The sequence below is a fragment of the Herpailurus yagouaroundi genome, unplaced genomic scaffold (genome assembly GCF_014898765.1).
Source record: "Herpailurus yagouaroundi ecotype Mexico unplaced genomic scaffold, PumYag 183, whole genome shotgun sequence".
Classification (NCBI taxonomy): Eukaryota; Metazoa; Chordata; class Mammalia; order Carnivora; family Felidae; genus Herpailurus; species Herpailurus yagouaroundi.
The window spans coordinates 5,425,133-5,448,896 of record NW_024412414.1 but is presented as its reverse complement, the minus strand read 5'-3'; the positions used below and the strand labels follow the sequence as shown (position 1 = coordinate 5,448,896).

General features: G+C 42.0%; 1 long non-coding RNA gene across 1 annotated transcript in view; it reads right to left on the bottom strand.

Annotated features, from left to right (window-relative positions):
• Positions 1-2,337: 2,337 nt before the first annotated feature.
• The window catches only part of LOC121041304 (uncharacterized), a 25,852-nt gene continuing 4,425 nt past the window's right edge, over positions 2,338-23,764 (bottom strand). Inside the window, exons 2-3 of the long non-coding RNA XR_005795658.1 lie at positions 18,511-18,644; positions 2,338-3,213 (exon numbers count right to left, since the gene is read on the bottom strand). This is a non-coding gene — a long non-coding RNA (uncharacterized LOC121041304). The remainder of the gene's footprint in view (positions 3,214-18,510; positions 18,645-23,764) is intronic.

The window sequence follows — 23,764 nt, the reverse complement described above, 5'->3', positions numbered from 1 at the left end:
TACACACCAATATTTCTCTGTGTGTATGTGTGTGTCTCTCTCTGTTTCTCTACCACTCATTCATATGTGCATGTGCACTGAAAAAAAAGTCTAGAATCTAAAGGAATTCACCAAAAGACTGTTAGTGGCTAAATCTGTGGTAAAATATTGGGTAATCTGAAATATATTTTCTCTTCTTGCTTTTCTATTTTTCATGATTTTTCATGCTAGGAATGTGAATTACTTGTAAAACAAACAAACAAAAATAGCTAAGGATTTTTAAAAAAGAAAATTTTAAAGTAAAATTAGCTACAATTTATTTGAGCACCTACCATGTCCTGGGAACTATACAAAGCACTTTCTATACATTATCTCTCATTTAGTCCTCACAATTTTTGTGAGAGGCATTACTACTGTTCCCATTTTAAAGATGAAGAAATGAGACTCGAAGCAATTTGCCCAATTACTATGATGTGGATTGAATTTGGAATACAATTATAGAGGCGTACACATACACACCAGCTGTTTTCATATGCACTACACTTTTTTTTTTTAATGTTTATTTTTGAGAGAGAGAGAAAGAGAGAGCATGAGCACGGGAGGGGCAGAGAGAGAGGGAGACACAGAATCTGAAGCAGGTTCCAGGCTCTGAACTGTCAGCACAGAGCCCAACATGGGGCTCAAACTCACAAGCCTTGAGCTCATGACCTGAGCCAAAGTTGGAAGCCCAACCAACTGAGCCACCCAGGTGCCCCATCATACGCACTACACTTTAGAGACAGCTGGCTCAGTTGTCTGAGACTCAAAACCCAGATACGACCACCCTTTCCAACCCCAAATATCCCATAAATTCTCTCCTAGATAACTAGCCATGTGGTAGAGTGAAAAACTTGGCCACAATATTTTGAGGCTCCTCAAAATATTGCAAGAGGAGAGGTAGATTCCCCATTCCTCAAAACTGAGCTGATCTTGAGACTTGCTAATTTGTGTCTGTATTTGTAATTCAGAATTTCTGAATTCTGAATTGACAGAATATGGTAGAAGTGATGCTGTGTAAGTTCCAAAGATGTTGCAGCTTCCACCTTCATACTCTTGGAACCCCAAGACCACCGTGGTATGAAGCCAAAAATGAAATACCACACAGACAATGAGGCCCAGCCATTCCTGCTATTCCAAATGAGCCCATCCCCCAGCTAACCTTACAACTGAATATAGCCACATAAGTGAGCCCAGGCAAACCAACAGCAGAAAATAGTTCAGAGTAATATATTATTGTTGGTTTAAACCATTAAGTTGTGGGGTGATTTTTTTATGCAGCAATAGCTAACTGATACAACTTGAATTGCTCTCTCTCAAATTGTTGAGGAGCCTGTGCTGGGTCACTACTACAGAAAAATACTAATCTAACACAGTGTGGTAAAAGCCCTTTTAGTGAGGTTCTCTTGCACCTCTTTTCCTAATACAGAGATCAAGCCCACACTCCATGCCCAAGAAGTGACTACAGACAGGTCTCAGACTCCCTTTCATATAGACCAAAGGTTTATTCTTCTCAAAACAGAACTATACAACTGAACAGATACTGGTAAGAAAGTGAGGAAGATTACATAATAAAGAATATCAAAAGAGCTCCTTTTGAAAAACAACAGAATATGGGGCGCCTGGGTGGCGCAGTCGGTTAAGCGTCCGACTTCAGCCAGGTCACGATCTCGCGGTCCGTGAGTTCGAGCCCCGCGTCAGGCTCTGGGCTGATGGCTCAGAGCCTGGAGCCTGTTTCCGATTCTGTGTCTCCCTCTCTCTCTGCCCCTCCCCTGTTCATGCTCTGTCTCTCTCTGTCCCAAAAATAAATAAAAAGTTGAAAAAAAGAAATTAAAAAAAAAAAAAAAAAAAAGAAAAACAACAGAATATAATCATAGAAGCATACATGCCCACAGCCAGCTACTCATATGCACTCTACTTTAGAGACAGCTGGCTCCATCGCATAGGAAAAATGTGTGCTGAAATCAATTAATTTTGTTTCCTTTGCTTTTATAGCACATTAGGTTTTCCCCCCAAGATTTAGTGAGTAATGAAACATATTAACTGTAGCAGGCTGAGTTTCAATTAAAGACAGAAGGCAAGGGGCGCCTGGGTGGCGCAGTCGGTTAAGCGTCCGACTTCAGCCAGGTCGCGATCTCGCAGTCCATGAGTTCGAGCCCCGCGTCAGGCTCTGGGCTGATGGCTCAGAGCCTGGAGCCTGTTTCCGATTCTGTGTCTCCCTCTCTCTCTGCTCCTCCCCCGTTCATGCTCTGTCTCTCTCTGTCCCAAAAATAAAATAAACGTTGAAAAAAAAAAATTAAAAAAAAAAAAAAAAGACAGAAGGCAAGGGTCATTTACCTACACTAAATGCTTCTTCAATAAAAACAGGCTCATGAGCAAAAGGAACTTGCTACAAAGAGAATATGACAAATTGTTACTACAACCATCATTTTCAGACACAAATGGCTCTAGACCAGAAGACCATACTAGCTCAAAACATGATATGGAACCCACTGCTAACACCAAGGAATATTCCTTGCACGTTGGGTAACTCCCTGTCAAAATCGGCAACCATGATGATAGGGAAAAAAATACCCTAGCTTCTTGAAGGTTATCCTCTCTCTTGACAGGATGACTCGGCATATTTTCATTTTACAAAATACTGGAATGTTGTCGCAGATTAATTGAAATCTTAAAATAACATCATAGTCTACATTTTAAAAGCAACATCACCAACAAAATAGTGCAGTGCTGTTCGGGGCTTGAGGATGACAATTCTTTTCAGAAGAGAGGGTCTCATAGGGAAAAGAACACAGATGGTATCTTGTAGCTCCCTCACAGCGGGTCACTTTACATTCCTTACTCTCTTTTAAATGCTATTGACAGAACGCCCTCTCAGTCTTTCCTTCCTCTTCGTTTCTCATATTTCTTGGCCGTCCTTTTGTTGATTTCAATCATTTGGCCGCTTCTAATTCTCCCTTTCCTTGAACCTTAGTCTTCTCTTTTCTGCCTTACCTGATACACAAAGAGTAAGACTGCTCCTCATATGACAGCCCCGCATTTCTCCACTGTTAGCACAAAGAAAGAATTCTCTCTCAGACAGGGTCTGGTTACCCTGCAATTTTCTGTGTCCTTCTTTTCTCAAAGATACAAGTCAGTCAGTCTCTCTCTCTGTGTATGTCTTCTGTCTGTCTCAGTCTCTCTCTCCAGGCATCTAATCTGTGATAAAAGAGCGAGACAATGTTTGGTTAATGTTCTGACAGACTGAAAGTAGGACTTAATCATAAGCAAATTTTAAATAGCTCTTTCAAACATTTCCTTAAAGTCGTACTGATGTGGTTTGAAGTGTTGGGGTTTGCAGCTGGGGGCCAAGAAAGAATTCTTGAGATATCTTCAGTGCAAAAGGTGATTTTATTAAAGCACGGGGGCAGGACCTGTGGGCAGAAAGAGCTGCACTGGGGTTGTGAAGAGTGACTCTTCAGGTTGGGAGGGGGTTAAGGATAGCATAAGTCTCTAAGGTACTTTGGAAACAAGGTTTCCTTCCAGGATCTTGAAGGGCTAGCTGCTGTTAGGAAAAGGTCATTTATTTCTGTTCAGTAAAAGCTCAGTCACGAGACCCTTCAGATGTGTATCAGTGGGCCATATGCTTGGAGTACCAGTGCCAACATATATCTTGGGGGTAGAGATAAAGGAAGTTTCCAAAGGAATTTTTATATGTTAAAGTACGTACAGGATCCTGGGGAGTTGGGATAACATTAAGCTAAGATTCCCTTTTTGCCTTCAGTAAAGTGTCATCACGGAGGCAGCTGAGCTCCTAGAGAAATATCCCTGCCTGTTTCAAGGACTTGTCAATGGGCTGTAGGCAGTAAGGGAATTTAATTTTTCATTTGCCTTTGTTTCCCACATCAGTAACCAGACATAGCTTCTAACACAGAAGTGGAATTAAGTTCAAGTCAACACTTACTTAGTGTCTACCACTTGCCACACCTCATGCTGGGCATAGAGATCTAAGTAAGGCTTAGGGTCTGCCATCAAGGAGAAAACCTATAAAGAAAAACTATAAAGAAAAGCAAAGAATAACAGTCAACTACTTGATGGAAAGCCTAACAAATACCACCTAAGTATCACCAATTGGAAAGAAGTTCTTAGTAGAGTGAGGTTCTGTTTTGTTTTATTTTATGAATATAATTTATTGTCAAATTGGCTTACATACAACACCCAGTGCTCATCCCAACAAGTGCCCTCCTCAATGCCCATCACCCATATTTCCTCTCCCCCATCACCCCATCCACCCTTAGTTTGTTCTCTGTATTTAATAGTCTCTCGTGGTTTGCCTCCCTCCCTCTGTGTATCTATTTTCTTTCCCCTTCCCTTCCCCCATGGTCTTCTGTCCACTTTCTCAAGATCCACATATGAGTGAAAACATATGATATCTGTCCTTCTGTTTTCTTTATTTAAAAAAAAATATATTTATTTATTTTGAGAGACAGAGCATGCGCATGGGCGGGCACACACATGTGTGTGGAGGTGAGGGACAGAGACAGAGGGAGGGAGAGAATCCCCAGAAGGCTCTGTGCTAACAACTAGCTCAATCTGAGATCATGAGATCATGTCCTGAGCTGAATCAAGAGCCAGACACTTAACTGACTGAGTCACCCAGGCACCCCTGTTTCTTTATTTTTAATATGGGTAAATGATATAACAAAACTTGCTTTTGCAGGATGATTATTATAGGAGTCAAACCAGACTATGACTGAATGTATCTTGCAACTCTGTAATTCAATTTCATTTCCATTTGATCATCACTGATTCAGCATCCACTTTGGTCCAGGTCCTGTGGAAATAAAAAGGAAATCTATAACCCCTAAAATGAAAGCACCCAGCATCTGAGGGAGTAGAGGGATACATCAAAAATATAATAAAGGGTGTGCCTGGCTAGCTCAGTCAGTAGAACATGCTACTCTTGATCTCAGGGTTGTGAGTTCAAGCCCCATGGTGGGCATGAAGCCCACTTAAAGAAAAAAAAAATCTGAACATTTAAGGGTGCCTAGCTGGCTCAGTTGGTACAGCATGCAATTCTTGATCTTGGAGCTGTGAGTTTGAACCCTACATTGGATGTAGAGATTACTTGAAAATAAAAACATTTTTAATAAAGATAAAAACTTCTTAAATATATAATACACTATAATTATGGGCTGTAATAGAGATACAGAAAATGTACCAGATCTTAGAAGACAGATGAAATTCTCCAGATGGCAGTCTGGTGAGTAGGGAAAGACAGAAGAGGATATCAAAGGATGTTATAGAAGGGGGAGTATATAATAACAAGTAGCTCTCATTAAGGCCCTTCTATGTAGTGGTCACTATATTAAGGCTCTTCACAGTCAGTATTCTCAATAAATAAAGACTAGGGCTGCTTTGGTGGCTCAGTCAGTCAAGCATCTGACTTCAGCTCAGGTCATGATCTCATGGTCCATGGGTTAGAGCCCCACATCAGGCTCTGTGCTGACAGCTCAGAGCCTGGAGCCTGCTTCAGATTCTGTCTCCTTCTCTCTCTGCCCCTCCCCCACTCATTCTCTCTCTCTCTCTCTCTCTCTCTCTCTCTCTCTCTCATTCTCTCTCTCTCTCTCTCTCTCTCTCTCTCCTCCCCTTCCCCCCTCCCCCCCAAAAAATAAACATTTAAAAAATTAATAAATAAAGACTAGCTAGAGGGCTCCCCTTCTTGAAAACATCATACCCTGTTACCTTACACACTTTGGTTTTAGTGGCTGTCAAGTCTATTGGCCTTGAGAGACTAACAGCTGATTGCCCAGGAGGGAAGGGGGCAAGCACTGAAACAGAAGCGCAAAGTGATGGATTCTCACCCTGTTGTTCCTATGTCGCTCTAGGGATATCCTTTAGCTTGCTAGTCCTCAGTTTCCTCATCAGCAAAATGGATTTATTACCAGCTGACCTTGTGAGGTTGTTGGGATAATGGATGTGGAAAAGGTTTTCAAGTCTATCTTAGTGCTCTGTAGGGAAAGGCCCAGGCTGGAAACTCACTTGCCTACAGGGGCCTGGAAGGTAACCTAATTGAGTGAAGCAGGCCTGTGGGAATTCTGCCAATTGTTATATCAGTTAGCTATTGCTATGTAACAAATCATCCTACAACTTAGTGGCTTAAGCCAACAATAGTATATTACTTTTCACTATTTTATGGCTTTGCTCTGTAGTTTTTCTGCTTCTATTTTGCCTGGGCTCACTCATATGGTATATTCATTTGTAAGGCTGGCTGGGGGCTGGGTTGATTTGGAGAGCAAAGCAGCTACTCCTTGTTGATTAAAGTTGAATGCACATACAAAATTGGGCCCCTTGCTGCCAACCTACTGTTCTTAAAATTTTTAAATATTTGTGTGTGTGTGTGTGTGTGTGTGTGTGTGTGTGTGTGTGTAAATCCCTGATTTTTAAGTATGAACTATTTTCATTAACAGAAAACATTGTGTGACCCTACAAAACCCATCTATGGACTGGATTTAGGGTTTGGGCCACCAATTGGTAACCTCCATGCTAAGTAGTATTTTTAGCCAGCCTTTACTTTTGTGTGCAATCTCTTAGGTTTTCCTCAGGCACAAGCGGCCATATTAGGCCCACTTGGGTCGTCCTTTTGGTCAATGGTTCTCAAGATATGGTCCACAGATCAAGAGAGTCACCATCACCAGCATCATTAGAAATACAGATTCTTGGAGCGCTTGGGTAGCTCAGTTGGTTAAGTGTTCGTCTTCGGCTCAGTTCATGACCTCACGGTTTGTGGGTTCAAGCCCTGTGTCGGGCTCTGCACTCACAACTTGGAGCCTGGAACCTACTTCAGATTCTGTGTCTCCCTCTCTCTGCCCCTCCCTTGCTCACTCACTCTCTCTCTCAAAAATAAATAAATATTAAAAAAAAAATTTTTTTAAGAAATGCAAATTCTTGCCCCCACCACACCTATTGATTCAGACACTCTAGGAGTAGGGCCTCTAGGTGAATCTCATGCTTGCCAGAGAGAACCACTGCTCTCCATACCTGAGAGGAGAACGGGTGGGAGGGATATTCAAACTGACTTTCAGAACTAGAGAAATTCTCTTCCTTGAACACCACCAGGTAAGCCACAGGCTCCCATTTTTAATAAGATGAGATCACCACAAGCCAGACTGTATGGCACATACCAAAAGGGCCATGGACTCAGTACCTTCTGATCAAGAAGACTTCACACTAGTTCTCAGTCCTTGCTATGCACTGGAATCAAATGGAGAACTTTACAAAATACTGATGCCTGGGTTTCCCCCGCCCCGAGAATCTGATGTACATGGTCTAAGGTTGCAGCCTGGCCCTCAGGAATCTTAACTGCTCTGCAAGTGACTCTAATTTTCAATCATGAGAATTAACTTGGATCTTGAAACAAGAGAAAAAAGAAACCGGTAACTGTAGATGTCTCTGGGGGAAAGCACTAAGGAATTAGAAGACTGAGAAAGAGTCTCACTTTTTAAATCTATTCTTATAATGGGAACTTCCTCTAGGTTTTTCTTCCTTGAATTTCTAGTGGATTAGCATTCTAGCCACTTCCCACAGAGCACAGTGCTTAGCAATGAATGCAAGTCAATGCTGTGCACGACTTGTCTTTGGGAAATTTATTTTCTTAAAAGAAAATGTTAGAAAGAAAGGGAAGAAAGGAGGGGGAGAGAGAAAGAGAGAGAGATGGGTAGAATGTGAACAAACAGGAAAAGGAAGAGCCATAGATAAGCAAAAGAAACAGTTTGGACAAAGTTTGGAGGTGAATTCCGCAAAGGGCATGTAGAAATAATGAGACCAGCTTACCTAGAGCAGAGGTATGTGCTGGGAAAGAGATACACAGGTATTACAGGAGTCTGATCTTAAACTGCCTTGGAGAAAAAGATGGGAGTGTATTAGGGTTCTCCAGAGAATTAGAACCAATAGTGTGTGTGTGTGTGTGTGTGTGTGTGTGGAGAGATATACGGAATTGGCTCATGTGATTTGGAAGCTGAGAATTCCCAAGATCTGCAGGATAAGTTAGAACCTGGAAACCCAGGAGAATTGACAGTGTAGTTCCCGTCTGAAGGCTGGCAGGCTTCAGACCCAAGAAAAACTAATATTCCAGTTTGAGTCTGAAGAGGGGAAAAAGTTGATGTCCCAGTTTGAAGGCAGTTCAGGCAGGAGAAATTCTCTCTTACTCATAGAAGGATGTGAATTTTTGGTCTATTTAGACCTTCAACTGATTGAATGATGCCCACCCGCATTAAGGAGGGCAATCTGCTTTACTCAATCTATGGACTTAAATGTTAAACTCATCTAAAAACACCCTCACAGGGGTGCCTGGGTGGCTCAGTCCATTAAGTATCCGACTCTTGATTTCAGCTCAGGTCATGATCTCACAGTTGGTGAGGTTGAGCCCTGCATGGAGCTCTGTGCTGACAGTGCAGAGCCTGCTTGGGACTCTCTCTCTCCCCCTCTCTCTCTGCCCCTCCCCTCCTTGCTCTCTCAAAATAAATAAATAAACTTAAAAAAAATAGGGGTGCCTGGGTGGCTCAGTCGGATAAGTGCCCAACTTTGGCTCAGGTCACGATCTCATGGCTCGTGAGTTCGAACCCTGAGTCGGACTCTGTGCTGACAGCTCAGAGCCTGGAGCCTGCTTCACATTCTGTGTCTCCCTCTCTCTCTGGCCCCCCCCACCCCCCCCACCCCCCACCGCTTGCACTCTGACTCTGTCTCTCTCTCAAGAATAAACATTAAAAAATAAATAAATAAATAAATAAATAAATAAATAAATAAATAAATAAAAATAAAAACAACCTCAAAGAAACATAGTTAATGGATGGTTGACCAAATATCTGGGCATCTTGTGAAATTTAATAAAGGGAAATCTCACTAGAATGGAGTAGAAGGCCAGCAGGGGGAGCTCTCATGCCCTACCACTCCTCATCAGTTGCAGATACCAACAGGGAGAGGGACCTTGCAGGTGGACACTACTTTACCATCCCAGAAGGGGGGAAAAAAGGGTTTCCTCCTCCTGCTGCCCCCCACAACAGCCCAGCCAATGAGAGACAGTCATAACTCAGAGCTCCCAACTTCCCGATTTCCTGAACAAAAGAGGCTTTCTCTCCTTTGTTCAGCAGAGTTGCCTATGATGTTGCTGTAGCTTGCTTGTCCCTGATTGCAATTCTCTGCTATTTATTTGTTGGTAAAATAATTGGCCGTTTGATTTTTAGGGTTAACAATTCCATGGCCCAGTCAAATTAACACATAAAATTAACCATCACAGGGAGTATGGATTTGAATTTGTGGACCAATGTTTCCAAAGTGTGGTGCATGAAGACCTAGACCAATGAAATACTCTGCCAAAAAAGGTTCTGTGAAAATATCAACCTCGGAAAACACTGTATACTAACACGTATTGACATATGAAAGCTATGAGTTATCCTGCAGGAAAGAAATGGTTCATAACTTTGTCAACCTAGCATTTCCCTGACATTTGATCACAGAATCTGTTTTTTACTTAAAGCCTATTAATTTCTGATGGAATGAAATCTTCACAGAACAACTGGAAAAGCCAGTCCAAGCCATAAGAAGATAATATAGATTTGGAACCTGAAAAGGGACATGAAAACCGGATTTTAGTAAGATAAATTTGGCTGTAGTATGCAGGGATATAAAAGGAAAGTGAGCCTGAAAGCAGAGAGAAGCTACTTCAGCAAGGAAGCTACTTTAGCATTCAAGATCTGAGGATAGATAGAGGCTTGCACTTGGGAAAGGGGGAGGGGGAGGAGGAAGGAAATTTATGGAAAAGTGTCAGCATATATGAATTATAAGAGTATTAGAAAACTCCAGTTTGGAGCTTAGTAAGTGAAAGAATAAAGAGCCACTGATGGAGAAAACCAGAAGGAAAGACTGGTTCATGGGCACAAATGTGGTGTGTTCTGTTTTCAATATGTTAGGTTTAGCGTCATGGTAGACAGAGGTCTGTGGGAAATATCTAGCAGTTTTTGGAATGATGAGACTTGTGTGAGAGATATGAAAATTATAAATCAATTTGGAAAAAATTATAAATCAATTTGGAAATCGTAAACACAGAGCTAGAACCTAAGCCACAAGAGTGGCTCTTACTCACTTCCCCATTTCCCTCAGCCAGGCCAACCCATTCTCTTTGTAAAGGGCTTCGTTTTGAACAGTATGCTTCCTAAACCAGTTTCAGGTCCTCCTAATAATAGCCTCACAAAGGAGCATTGAATTACATTCATTTCTGAGAACAGCCCTGGGCTCTAGGGTGGTAACCAAGCACCATCAGCAGGTAGTTTAAGGAAATAAGCCCAGAGGAAGCTCTTTAGATGTGTAAGGAGAATTAGCTTTGGAAATTCACATGTAAGTAGCACATGTAAGTAGCACGTGAACAGCAACATTCTGCCCTCCTTGCTACATGTCAATAGTACCCTCTACTACAAGGCCTCACTATTAAGAAATCCCAAAGCTCAATCCCAGGCACCAGTAGATTTTTAAAATTTTTTTAATGTTTATTTACTTTTGAGAGAGAGAGAGAAAGAAAGAGAGTGTGAGGGAAGGGCAAAGAGAGAAGGAAACACAGAATCTGAAGCAGGCTCCAGGCTCCGAGCTGTCAGCACACAGCCCGATATGGGGCTCGGATTTACAAACAACGAGATTATGACCTGACCCGAAGTCAGATGCTTAACCAACTGAGCCACCCAGGCACCCCAGGACACCAGTAGATTTTAAACAAATTTCATAAACTAAAACCACGCTTGTAATCTTCTGGTTGCTTGTACTCATGAAAATACATTTAAACATTATCAACCAATTCAGTAAGTGCTTACAACATGCCTACTGTGCACTTGGCCCTGAAATGACCCCATGGCCTTTACCCTTTTCCTTCACACTGGACTTCTGGAGTCCCATAGTTTCATATGTGAATCCCAACTGTAACCTCTACTGATTATATGATTCTGAGCAAGTTACTTAAATGCCCAGGGCCTTGATTTTCTCATCTACAAAAAAATGGGATAAAAATAACTCATTCATTTATTTATGTGTTCATGTGTACATTCGTTCATCCAATAAATGCTTTTGAGTTCCTACTTTAGCTTTGACTATACTAAATGCTGGGACTGGCACAGTGGTAAAAGAAATAGGTGTAGGAGAGGAAAATATTTTTCTTGACTCTTTTATGTTACCTGGCTGGGTCTGAAAATTAAACCAACAAAAATGTATTAATGGGGGAAAAAAGGCATACAAATTTATGTAATATAAGTTTTACATAACACAGGAGCCTTCATAAGGAAATGCAGATGCAGTGGAACAGAACTGAGTGTTTATGTTAGGTCTGATGAAGAGTGGACAGAGGTGGAAGAATATGATATATTCAAGAGTGTGAGAAGAAAGGGAGACGATTCATTTAAGTACCAAATAAAAGCTGTGTTGTCTAATTAACAATAGGTTTACAACCTATTGGAAAATGTATGAAACCCCCCACCCCACCCCACCCCAAATGGATTCCCAAACCCTTAGACACTTCACTTCACTGGCTTTACAATGAGCATGGACCCAAGAACTTTGGTCTCTATGCCACCTCAAGGAATGTACATTTGTTCAATCAGACTACTTTTTTACCTTACATGGGCATAGGTGACTTCCAGGTAAGACTGTAACCTCTGTAAGTATCAGCCAGTGAGGAACCAGGGGAGTGACTTGTGTGCTAGGAGATAAATTGTCTAATGTAAGTGACCCAAGTGTGCCTGTCCATCACACACTGCTTTTGCAAGAATGTTCTTGCAAGAATGTTGATTAAAGCCTGGCTTCACTGTGCTCGGAGTCTCCCTGTCACTCCTTTCATTGTGTCAGTGGGCTTATTTCTCACATGAAACTTAGAAATGCTTGTTGGTTAGCATTCTTCTCAGGCCCTTTTGTCTTTAGAGATAAGGATGCTCCTTTCCTCCCAGAATAGGGAGGGCACCTCTCACACAAAGATTTTATGACTTATTTTAGACAAGAAGGGTAGGCAGAAGGTCAGCGTGACCTTCCTCCTTCTGCTGTGTTCTCAAACTCCTTCATTTTAAAATATTCAATATGCCAGGGACGCCTGGCTGGCTCAGTGGGAGGAGCATGTGACTCTTGATCTCAGGGTCATGGGTTTGAGCCCCACATTGGGTATAGCAATTACTAAAAAATAAATTTAAAGACACACATTTAAAAAAATAATTTAGGGGCACCTGGGTGGCTCAGTCAGTTGAGCATCCGACTCTTCAGGTCATGATCTCACAGTTTGTGGGATTGAGCTCATGTCGGGCTCTGCACTGATAGCATGGGGCCTGCTTGGGATTCTCTATCCCCTCCCTCTCTGCCTCTCTCTCTCTTGCATGCACTTTCTCTGTCTTTCTCTCTCTCTCTTTCTCTGCCTCTCAAAATAAATAAATACACCTTAAAAAAAATAATTTAACAAATAAAATACTGAATATACCAAAATGCCATATTTGGGGTGGCATGTCACAGGCATGGTCCCTGTAGCACTGGAGCCCAAACCTTACTGATTTTGAGGATAATCGAATGAAATCATATGTGGAAATTACAAGATACAGTGGTTCATACATAAAGGTAACTCAATAAATGCTAGTTTCCTTCTCAAGGGTACCAGGATATATCATCCCAAAATATACCTCTTTGGCATAAGGATTATTTTGAGCTAAAGGCACTTGAGAACCAGCAGTGGCAGGAAAGGCTCTTTACCTCCAACTGCTTAAAAATAGAGTATAAATTTCCCCTTTTGTAAAGGAAATTTACGTTTAGAAAGGAAACTTCCATTTGTAAAGTTATCTCTGTGCCAGGAAGAAAGACAACTTTTATCACCTGAGAGACTTTTATCTACATAACAAGACAACCCATCTTTATCTTGTGCTTCCTCCCCTTGCTTTCCCAGAACTTGCCTCCCCACCCAGAAGCCCCCAAACCTCTTTTTGTTTGTCTAACCTAAGACGATATATATAAGCCTCTATTACGTGGCTGCCTCCTTGAATCTCTATTCTTTGTGAAACTCCCTTGTGTAACTGTGTAATTAAAACTGGTTTTTTGGGGACGCCTGGGTGGCTCAGTCAGTTAAGCGTCTGACTTCGGCCCAGGTCATGATCTCACAGTTCGTGGGTTTGAGCCCCTCGTCGGGCTCTGTGCTGACAGCTTAGAGCCTGGAGCCTGCTTCGGATTCTGTGTCTCCCTCTCTCTCTGCCCCTCCCCAGATCATGCTCTCACACTCTGTCTCTGTCAAAAATAAGTAAACTTAATTAAAAAAAAAAAAAAACAAACAAAACTGGTTTTTTGTTGTTGTTAATCTGTCTATGATCAGTTTGATTCCTGGGCCCGAACAGTGACCCTAGGGGAGAAAAAAGGGTTTTTCTCCCCTACACATCGTTCCTATGTGGATGGATATACATGGAATACAAACTTAAGTGCCTATGGTGGCCAATATAAATGTCTGCAGCAGTGGAGACTATGGAAATCTAAAGCTCTCCTGTCCCCACTAAAGGGCAGTGTTCCACTCTGCGTTAACCAATGATTTTCAGGAGGGGATACAGGTCCAACATTCTAGATCTTCCTGTTTTAAAGAGGAATGGGAAACCTGGCTATGAAATATGCCTATTTTTAAATGTTGGCAACTGACTCCAAATCCTGGGTGGACCAAATAAAATACATCTGACCCAGGGGCTGCCCACATTTGCAACTTCCATCACAGCCTAACTCTGAGAAGGCAGAGCCCTCAGATAACTCTGAGTTCCAAGTACACTCTGAGCATACTGTACAGGAAGACTAAGGGATCCTCCAGTCAAATCTTTATTTCACTCCAGCTTGGTCCCTATCAATCAGCACAACTCTCTTCACACTCCAGTGAAACAGGAACCTGGTGTGACAGGATCATTATCACCAGAGGAAAGGACAATCTCACCATGGGTCATCAGCTTGTATTACATAAATGAATTTAAGGGCTTGAAATGAGGAAACAATGAAAATACACGCAATAGGGCAGTGAGGCACACGCAGTTCAGGAACCAAATTGTGCTGATCGGACTTAAAGGGCCAATCACAAATATGCCAGAAACATTCGGTCAGCACTTTCAGGTGACATTTTCCCAGTGTGATATTGCTTTCATGCTTCCTTCATCTCTGACTCATTCTCTCCGGTTCAATCTATTTTGTTTATAGATTTAATATCTGGCACTATTCCTCTAAAGAGCTCACGATTTCCCTCTGCCTTCTCTTCCCCCTCCTACTTCAGAGCAGGGCAGATGGAAAACCAAATAAGCAATGACAGACGTAAAAAGATATGGATATTTATATTGCTTTGGTTTGGGGGACCAAATGAAGCTAGCCCAACAGACACAAGTTTGAAGCTGCTTCATCCATTCCAGAAGAGTCTAAGTATTGAGTCCCAACATACACCTTGCTCTAGAAAACCCAAATATTAGAATTCTGTGCTAAAGACCAACATTCCCCCAGCCTGCAGTTAAAGTGTTTCTTTAATTCTGCCACTTAGGGGTATCTGAGCATTCCATGAATCAGCAATGACCCTGATAGACCTCAGTCATCTAGAAGTCCATCACATGCTTTGGGCAGACCAACATCTAATAATCTTCTCACCTATTGGGAAGGTCTGGGGACAATGAAACTGGTACCCAGCCACATTCCTTGATGTGCCTGGGACATAAGAGGCTTATGTAAGAGACACTAAACACAGCCCACAATGTGATGGACAGGGAGTTCCTTAAAAAGGGATGGAATGTTAGAAACAACAATAGTGCCACTAAGAATAAATCACCATGAATGAAGGAGTCTGGCAGAGTGAACGTCTTAGCTCAGGTTGCCATAACAAAATACCACGACTAAAATAAATACCTTTTTAAAAAAATGTTTATTTCTTTATTTTGAGAGAGAAAGAGAAAGAATGTGAGTGGGGTAGTGGCAGAAACAGAAGGAGAGAGAGATTCCTAAGCAGGCTCCACACTATCAGTACAGAGCCCAACATGGGGCTGTATCTCACAAACCCTGAGATCATTACCTGAGCCGAAATCAAGAGTAAGGTGCTTAACTGACTAAGCCACCCAGGTGCTCCTAAAATAAGTATCTTGATTATATTTTGTGAGAATGGAAATGACTTTCGTGGGAATCTGAGCTTGGTGGTGCCCTATGTCTATGGTTACAAATAGCCTTTGAATCGCCAAATGGGAACCCTTCAGCACTTATGTTACCTGAACTCTGGCATCTGATATTGCTAACAACTCCTCCCTAAACTTGAAATTCTCTCCTCCCTAAACTTCCTTTTCCCTCCGAACCCCTCTGGCTACTGTGGGTATTCCATGTCCAAGCCTGGTGCAGGTGAGGAGGCACTGAGAAGAAAGAACATACAAGGCCTATGGCACAGCAAGGAATTGCCTGACGCGGAAGAACCTAGACCCTTGAGGGTTGGCAGGCCCTTTCCCCAGCCTACAGAGCAAGGAGTGGCAGATCAGACTTGAGAGGGGCCATGCTGACCCCTAAATTCTGGTCACAACTCCATGAAAGCAGAAGAAACCCCAGAGTCTCCTCACTCACTTTCAGTCTCATTTCCTGTGCCTGTTGCAATGCTTGCTTGCAGACTTGGTAGTAAACTGAAATGAAAGCAACCCTGAACTTGTGTAACTGGTCATTCTTGCCTAGCTTTGAATCTGGATTAGCCTATTATGGGCTGGCCTACCTCACCACTCCTCAGTCTTCTCAGTGAATTCCTCTCCTTCATCCTGCCCCGAACTGTGGAGGTTCCACAGGGATCCCTGCTCAGCCCTTTTCTCACTCTCCAGACAAGCTTAACAACCACCCAGTATTAACAATCACATGTATACTGATGATCTCTAATTCTGCATCAACTGATCAGACGTGAGCTTCTGACTCAGGTACCACAGTTTAGTACACATTTCACAAACCCCTCAAATTCTGCAAGTCCAACATTGAATTTATTCTCTCCCTCCACTATCTAGTCCTCCTCTTACATTCTCTTTCTTTGTCTGTCAACTAGATCCTCATTAACTTGGCTGAACAAGCCAGGAAACTAAATCAGAGTTGATTCTGAGTTTCTTTAAATGCATGTGTAAAGGTACTAAAGGCAATGGATGAATCATGTTGGCTCTTTTAAAAGGTCAATTTGGGGGCACCTGGGTGGCTCAGTCTTGGTTAAGCATCTGACTCTTGATCTTGGCTCAGGTCATCAGCCCTGCGTTGGGCTCTGCACTGACAATGCGGAGCCTGAACCCTGTAATAACCTCTCATCCACTCATCCCCATTCATGTTCTTCTAACCAGTGCTGCCAAAAACATCTATTCTTTCAGGCATATTTAAATACCTTTATACCTTTTCTTCTTATTACAGAAGTACTACAGGTTTACTGTAGACATTTGAGAAAAGTCAGTAATAATACAAAAAGAACGGGGCGCCTGGGTGGCGCAGTCGGTTAAGCGTCCGACTTCAGCCAGGTCACGATCTCGCGGTCCGTGAGTTCGAGCCCCGCGTCGGGCTCTGGGCAGATGGCTCGGAGCCTGGAGCCTGTTTCCGATTCTGTGTCTCCCTCTCTCTCTGCCCCTCCCCCGTTCATGCTCTGTCTCTCTCTGTCCCCAAAATGAATAAACGTTGAAAAAAAAAAATTAAAAAAAAAAAAAACAAAAAGATCATCACTATTAACATTGTATTATATACACTTCCAGCCATTTTCTATGAATAGACCTACATCTTTAGGAGAAAAGGATTATATCATACACAGTTATATGCCCTACTTTTAAAAATTAGCGTTGTGAACAATTTCCTAATATAAAAGATAGTTTAAAATATACCATAGTAATTACCCTCATACATCCATCTTTGCTCATATTCATAATTATTTCTTTAGGAGTGGAATTGCTGGGTGAATAGGTAATGCATACTTTTAAGACTTTGAACCTATTGCCAAATACTCCCTGGAAAAGTTTTATGCATTTATTATATTTCTGCCAGTAGAGTGATCATCTTAATGTAGAAATCAGATTCTTACTCAAAGATGTGGAAGAACTTCTAGGCTCAGGTACACTATATGAGGGAAGGCCCAGAAATAAGGCTGTCACAGGCATTTAAGCCAGCATGTTTCCAAGACTCCATGGCCCCCATGGAGTCTTTCTGATGAACCATGAAAGGAGATCAAAGTATACAAGTTCTTTCCACAGCTCTTAGAGTAAATGCCATGCAAAGCCAGGGACTTTCCTTTTTACATATGACTAAGTACCTAATAGCTTCCTTTGTTAATTATTAAAAGTGATTAAATTTTTATATTCACCAAAAGAAAAAAAACCCACAAAAAACCATGTGGTACTGCCAATTATTGAAAACTTTTGCTGCCACAGAAAAGCTGGCAATGATATAAATTTCCTGCTGCACATGTAACAACCTAGATTGCTGGGAATGCTTGTTGTTGGTGAGGGGGGCTTCTTAGTGTCTTGAGTTTCCAATACAGCCCTTCTTGTTTTGTTTTGTTTATGATGCTTATTTATTTATTTTGAGAGAGAGGGAGAGAGAGAAAGAGAGAGAGCATGAGGAGGGGAGAAGCAGAGAGAGAAGGAGACAGAGGTTCCAAAGTGGGCTCCGCACTGACAGCAGAGAGCCCAATGAGGGGCTCGAACCCATGAACCCTGAGATCACAACCTGAGGCGAAGTCAGATGCCCAACCAACTGAGCCACCCAGGCGCCCCATAAATACAGCCCTTCTTGTATGTGTTATTTCACATTTCAAATGTTGTTTTTCTGTTTTTGATCGTTTTGTTCATGCATACACATTATGATGCTGCTGTTTTAGGTTGCCATTTTGCTCTTCTCTAATTCTTTATCATCAAATTCTTTTCCCACCAGAAGTGGAATGGATGGGTTAGGTGTATTGTGGGGTCTTGTGCGCCAATTAAGTTAGCATGTTTGAGAACTGATGGTCTGAATGCCTCAAAATCTCTCTACCCTAACTCTAGATTGGCTTACTAGGTTGGTTCACTGGTAAAGAGGCCTGGTAAGTTATTGTCTATATAATGATCAAATGTTTGAAGGAAGGAAAGAAAAACAGAGTAGTTGAAGGCAGTTTTGAGAGGTGACAGGAGGCTTGCAGACTCATCCATTCTCCTCCCAACTCTCAGTTTTCAAACATTAGCAGGGCTAAGAAGTCTGAGCTGCCTATTAGCATAGTTGAAACATAAACAAGGCTGTGTTAAGAACAGCATCAATACTGTTTTGTACTTGGCCCAAGCTACCCAGCCCACTGGACTGCACATCTGTGAAACTCCTGATTTGAATCTAAAAGACCAGCAGGAAAGATGAGAGAGCTCTTCCTACAAGAGTGACCATCTGAGGTAATGGAGACATCTGCATAATCAGTTCTGGTTACAAGCCCAAAGCTTTTTATTTTCCCATCTAGCCCTGGGAAGTCAGGGTTTTAAAATGTATGGGATTTACCTTGACAAACAGCCTTTGAGAAGATATGGGAAATCTGATTTCCGCCAGTCCAGCTTGCACTTCAACAGGGATTCCGTAATGTTACGAGCCTGAGAAAGAATCGATACACTATGTGCTGGTTCATTTCCATTCCCCTGTGGGGAAAGAGGGAAAGAAAAAAAATAGCAAAACCAGTTCTATTCGATTCTCCTCACATTTCTATTGCCAAGAGCAGCACAGTTACTCACCAACAGGCACCAGAAACACCCACACACTCAGAGACATGTACAGTCAGGTATTTGTTAGCCTACTACTTAATAAGCTTGCTCTTTTCCATAAGCTAGGCCCCTGGTTAAAATATGAACACCAAAATTAGGCTCACCTCAATAGCAGAATCTTTTTTTTTTTTTTTCAACGTTTATTTATTTTTGGGACAGAGAGAGACAGAGCATGAACGGGCGAGGGGCAGAGAGAGAGGGAGACACAGAACTGGAAACAGGCTCCAGGCTCTGAGCCATCAGCTCAGAGCCCGACGCGGGGCTCGAACTCACGGACCGCGAGATCGTGACCTGGCTGAAGTCGGATGCTTAACCGACTGCGCCACCCAGGCGCCCCAACAGAATCTTATGTGTAATCCTAGGTCAGCTATGAATCACAAATTTTTCTATTTCACCCAAGACAAATTTCCAAAACCTTTTCTTGCACATCCTCTGAGTTAAGACATAACATCTATGAGGGTCTCAGGCCACAAGTAAGGGTTGCACAGAAGATGCAGTGACGGAAAAAGAAAGAAAAGAAAGGGACAAAGTAGAAAGAAAAGAGACGAAGACTAAAAGTAATAAAACATTTTTTAGTTTACTTTTAAGTTTATTTAAGTTTTAAGGGAGACAGAACACAAGTTGGGGGGGGAGGCAGAACAAGAAAGAGAGAAAGGGAGAAAGAGAGAGAGACAGAGAGACAGAGAGAGAGAGAGAGAGGGAGAGAAAGGGATCCCAAGCAGGTTCCACACTGCTAGCATGGAGCCCAACACGGGGCTCAAGCCTACAAACCATGAGATCATGACCTGGGTGGAAGACAGACGCTTAACCAACTGAGCCACAAAGGCGCCCCAAAGTAATAAAACATTCTTAAAAATGATGGGGCGCCTGGGTGGCGCAGTCGGTTAAGCGTCCGACTTCAGCCAGGTCACGATCTCGCGGTCCGGGAGTTCGAGCCCCGCGTCAGGCTCTGGGCTGATGGCTCGGAGCCTGGAGCCTGTTTCCGATTCTGTGTCTCCCTCTCTCTCTGCCCCTCCCCCGTTCATGCTCTGTCTCTGTCTGTCCCATAAATAAATAAAAACGTTGAAAAAAAAATGAATGTGAATGATCACATTTATAACAGTACTGACTGTCAGAGTTGTATTTATGAGCATCATCGACTCTATGCCAGACACTGTTCTCAATGCTTTCACGTGAATTATTTAATTCATTCAAAACATAGTCATTGCACACCTTCTGTGTGCCAGGCATTGTTCTAAGTAAAGAATATTCTGTAGAGAGCAAAAGGGATAAAAATCTCCTCCATATCAGAGCCTACATTTTGGTAGAGAATGTCTCATTTAATTGTCACAATAAGGAAAAGAGACAAGAAAGGCATGTTAAGAAGGCAAAGGACATGTACGGACAGAAAAAGAGGACTTTAGAGAAGGAGATATAAAGGAGATGAAAGTTAAAGAATCATTGTCAGGGCTCTGAGATGCCGGATTAAAGGGATAAGTCTCTGTTCATGCTGTTCATGCCTCAAATCCTTCAACACAAAAGCTTTGGAAGGTTCCACCATAACCAATTTAGTGAATAGTCTGGATTGTAAATGTGTGAAAAAATATGCTTCTATATTATCTCAAATGTATATAGCAATTTGAAATGCTAACAGTCTTTCTGAGTAGATATCCAGCAATATTGTTTTAATAAAGATAAGACATATTTGTAATAAGCAGTGTTCATCTGCACATATACCTCTCATTTCTCCCAGCCCATAACAGAGAAAGGGGAGAAAAGTCAGTGATCTAAAAAAAAGATGGATCAGATATTTGTTTGAATCCCTCATCAGCACCAATTATAATACTAATAGATGTTATTTATTGAGGACTTTCTATTTGCTGCTGTGAGAAGTAAGAGAGAAGATTCATTTTCAGAAGTACCAAATAAAAGCTGTGCTGTCTAATTAACAATAGGTTTACAACCTATTGGAAACTGTACCAGCCACCCAGCCCCACCCCTGCCCCCACCCTTAGTGGGGGAGTCCCAAACCCTTAGACACTTCACTTCCTCGTTCTTCCCCTCTCTATTTCACGGTCTTATTTTTACGGGCTTTGCAATGAGCATGTGCCAAAGAACTGAAGTCTCTGCACCACTTCAAGGAATGTACATTTGTTCCAATCAGACTACTTTTTGCCTTACATGAGCATAGGCAACATGGGGGTAAGGCTGTAACCTCTGTAGTATCAGCTAATGAGGAATCAGGGGAGGGACTTGCGTGCTAGGAGATAAATTGTCTGCTGTAACTGCCCTGAGTATGCTTGTCCATTAGACACCCACTCTTGTAAGAACGTTGATTAAAGCCTCACTTCACTGTGCTCTGAGTCTCCAAGTCCCTCCTTTGATTGGGTCAGTGGGCTTATTTCTCACAGCTGCATAACAAACTATCCCAAAACTTGGTAGTTTAACAACGATTTATTTCTCATAATTCTGTGGGTTGGCAGGTCAGTTCTGATCTCATGTGGAACACTCATGTGGTCACATCCACAAGGTGAGCTCAGGTAGGATCTTGGCTCCCTAGTGCCTCTTTCTCCATGTGGTTTTTACCATACAAGAATCTAGGCTGGGCTTCCTTATCTAGTGGCACAGATGGTCCAAGGAAGCAAGACTTAAGTTTTAAGACTTAGGCTTGGAGCTAGCCAACAATACACCTGACACATTCCACTGGTCAAAGCAAGCCATAAGCTCAGCCCAGATTCTAGGGGAAGGGAAACAGACTCCACCCCTTGCTGAGAGTAGTAGTACTTACAATCATGAGAATCATTGGCAATCGTCTTTGTAGGCAAGCTATCTTACCTGCCATATGACAGAAACTGTGTATTATCTCAACAAATCTTTGAAGCAACGTATTGGCCTCCTTAATATCCCTATTTTACAAGTAAGGAAACTTAATTCCTTAAAGGTTAAATACCTCCTGCAAGTAGGTGCCAGACCTACTAGGGACCTAGTAGATCTAGGTCCAAATCTTAACCACCCTGAGTTCTAATTCACAACCATCCCTTAATACAACAGTCAAAAGAGTTAGAGGAGTGAAATCCCAGGTTCCCTCTTCCTCAGGGAAGCAGAAAAGCATAGTAGTTAAGAGCTCTGACTCTGGGGTCAAACTGCTTTGGTTCAAATTTTGGCTCTAAACCTCATTAGTTCTGTGACTTTGGGTTAGTGATTTAGCCTCAAATTAATTCATCATCTGTAGAACAGGGCTGATAACAACATCTACTCCATAGGAATATTAGGAGATAGGGTCAGTTTAATTATATTTTGTTCCCTGACTGCCCTGTTCTTCAGAAATGTTGCTGACTAGTGATCCTGAGTCTATGTGACTTGATCGTCATCAACCCTGCTGACCTTGCTTCTGATTCTGCTTTGCCTCTGGACCCATGCTGCTATTGCAGTGACCACTACTGAGTGTCCTGCCTTACTGTGGTCCCTCTCTGTTCATTTGTTGCACCTTCTGCTTCCTTTTGGAACTGCCACTTCATGCTAGAGATTTGGTTGCTGTCCATGTTGACCTACAGCAGTTTGCCTTTGTCAGTGCTCTGTTAATTCTTCTGATTACACAAAAGAAGAGCAGCTCTCACAGGCTAATCCCATTAATACCTTGTTTTGCCTTTGACCATTTACAAAAGGTTGTCTAACATCTTTCTCTAACAAAAGAGGAGGAAATGGAAGTTTCTCTGGTTTGGGACTGTACTAATTCAGCTGCCTGTGGTTTGAAAGAATTGCAGTATTTCAGAATGAGTAACCACTAGGTGGCAGCAGTGTTTTGCTTCCCAGCTCATTACCATCATTCTGCCTCCCAACCCTTATAATTTCAGTTACAGCCAAGATGCAGTTCCTTTCAAAGTGAATGACTTGCTTTTAAATCAACTTATCCATATGAAGTTCAAGGTGAACAATAAATTTCATGTACATTCTCTTGAAAATTCACTGTGATGTCACTAATTCCATCGGAGAGTTCTCACAGGAGTTATATTACTAAGGCAGTTTTATAGTCTTTGGTTCGAAAGGGCATGAGAAAAGTAAATAAACCTCAGCATGTTTAGGGCATGGCCAAGTTGGTTGTTTCCGCCTCTGGTTGTTAACACCAAACAGGCCAAAGGTCTGTTGGGTTAAGAGTTCATGGACTCCTAGGCTATCATTTTGTTAATGGGATTATAGACACATGACTCATTTTCCCAATGAGGTCCCAAAAGGTTTTCTCGGGGAAGATGGCATTTCAGTAGTTTATTGAGTGAGAAGCAGGTGTAGGGAACTGCATCTTTCAATTATATCCCCACAGGGATCCAACCTGCCAAATGGAATTCCAAATGGAAGGTACAAAGAAGGAAGAATAGGTAGAGGAAAGGCCAGGAGTGCTGACAAAACCCTTGTCATACAGTATGAGGGATCAAGAGATGCTGTCTATAGTTGACAGAACAAAAAGATGTTTAATATATCACTTAAATTTACTTTGTAAATTTAACATCCGGGAACAAACTATATCAGATTGTAACTTTATCTATTTAAAATAATCTTTGGGGCGCCTGAATGGCTCAGTTGGTTAAGCATCCAACTTCAGCTCAGGTCATGATCTCGCTGTTCGTGGGTTTGAGACCCGTCTCGGGCTCTATGCTGACAGCTCAGAACCTGGAGCCTGCCTTGGATCCTGTGTCTCCTTCTCTCTCTGCTCCTCCCCCACTTGTACTCTGTCTCTCAAAAATAAATAAATGTTTAAAAAAATTTTAAATAATCTCTACATTTGGGGTGCCTTGGTGGCTCAGTCAGTTAAGCATCTGACTCTTGATTTTGGCTCAGGTCACAAGCTTACGGTTTGTGAAATCAAGTCCCAGATAGGGCTCTCTCTCTCCGTCTCTCCCTGCCCTTCCCCTGCTTGTGCACTCTCTCTTCCTCAAAATAAATACATATTTTTAAAAATAAAATAAAATAAAATAAAATAAAATAAAATAAAATAAAATAAAATAAAATAAAATAAAATAAAA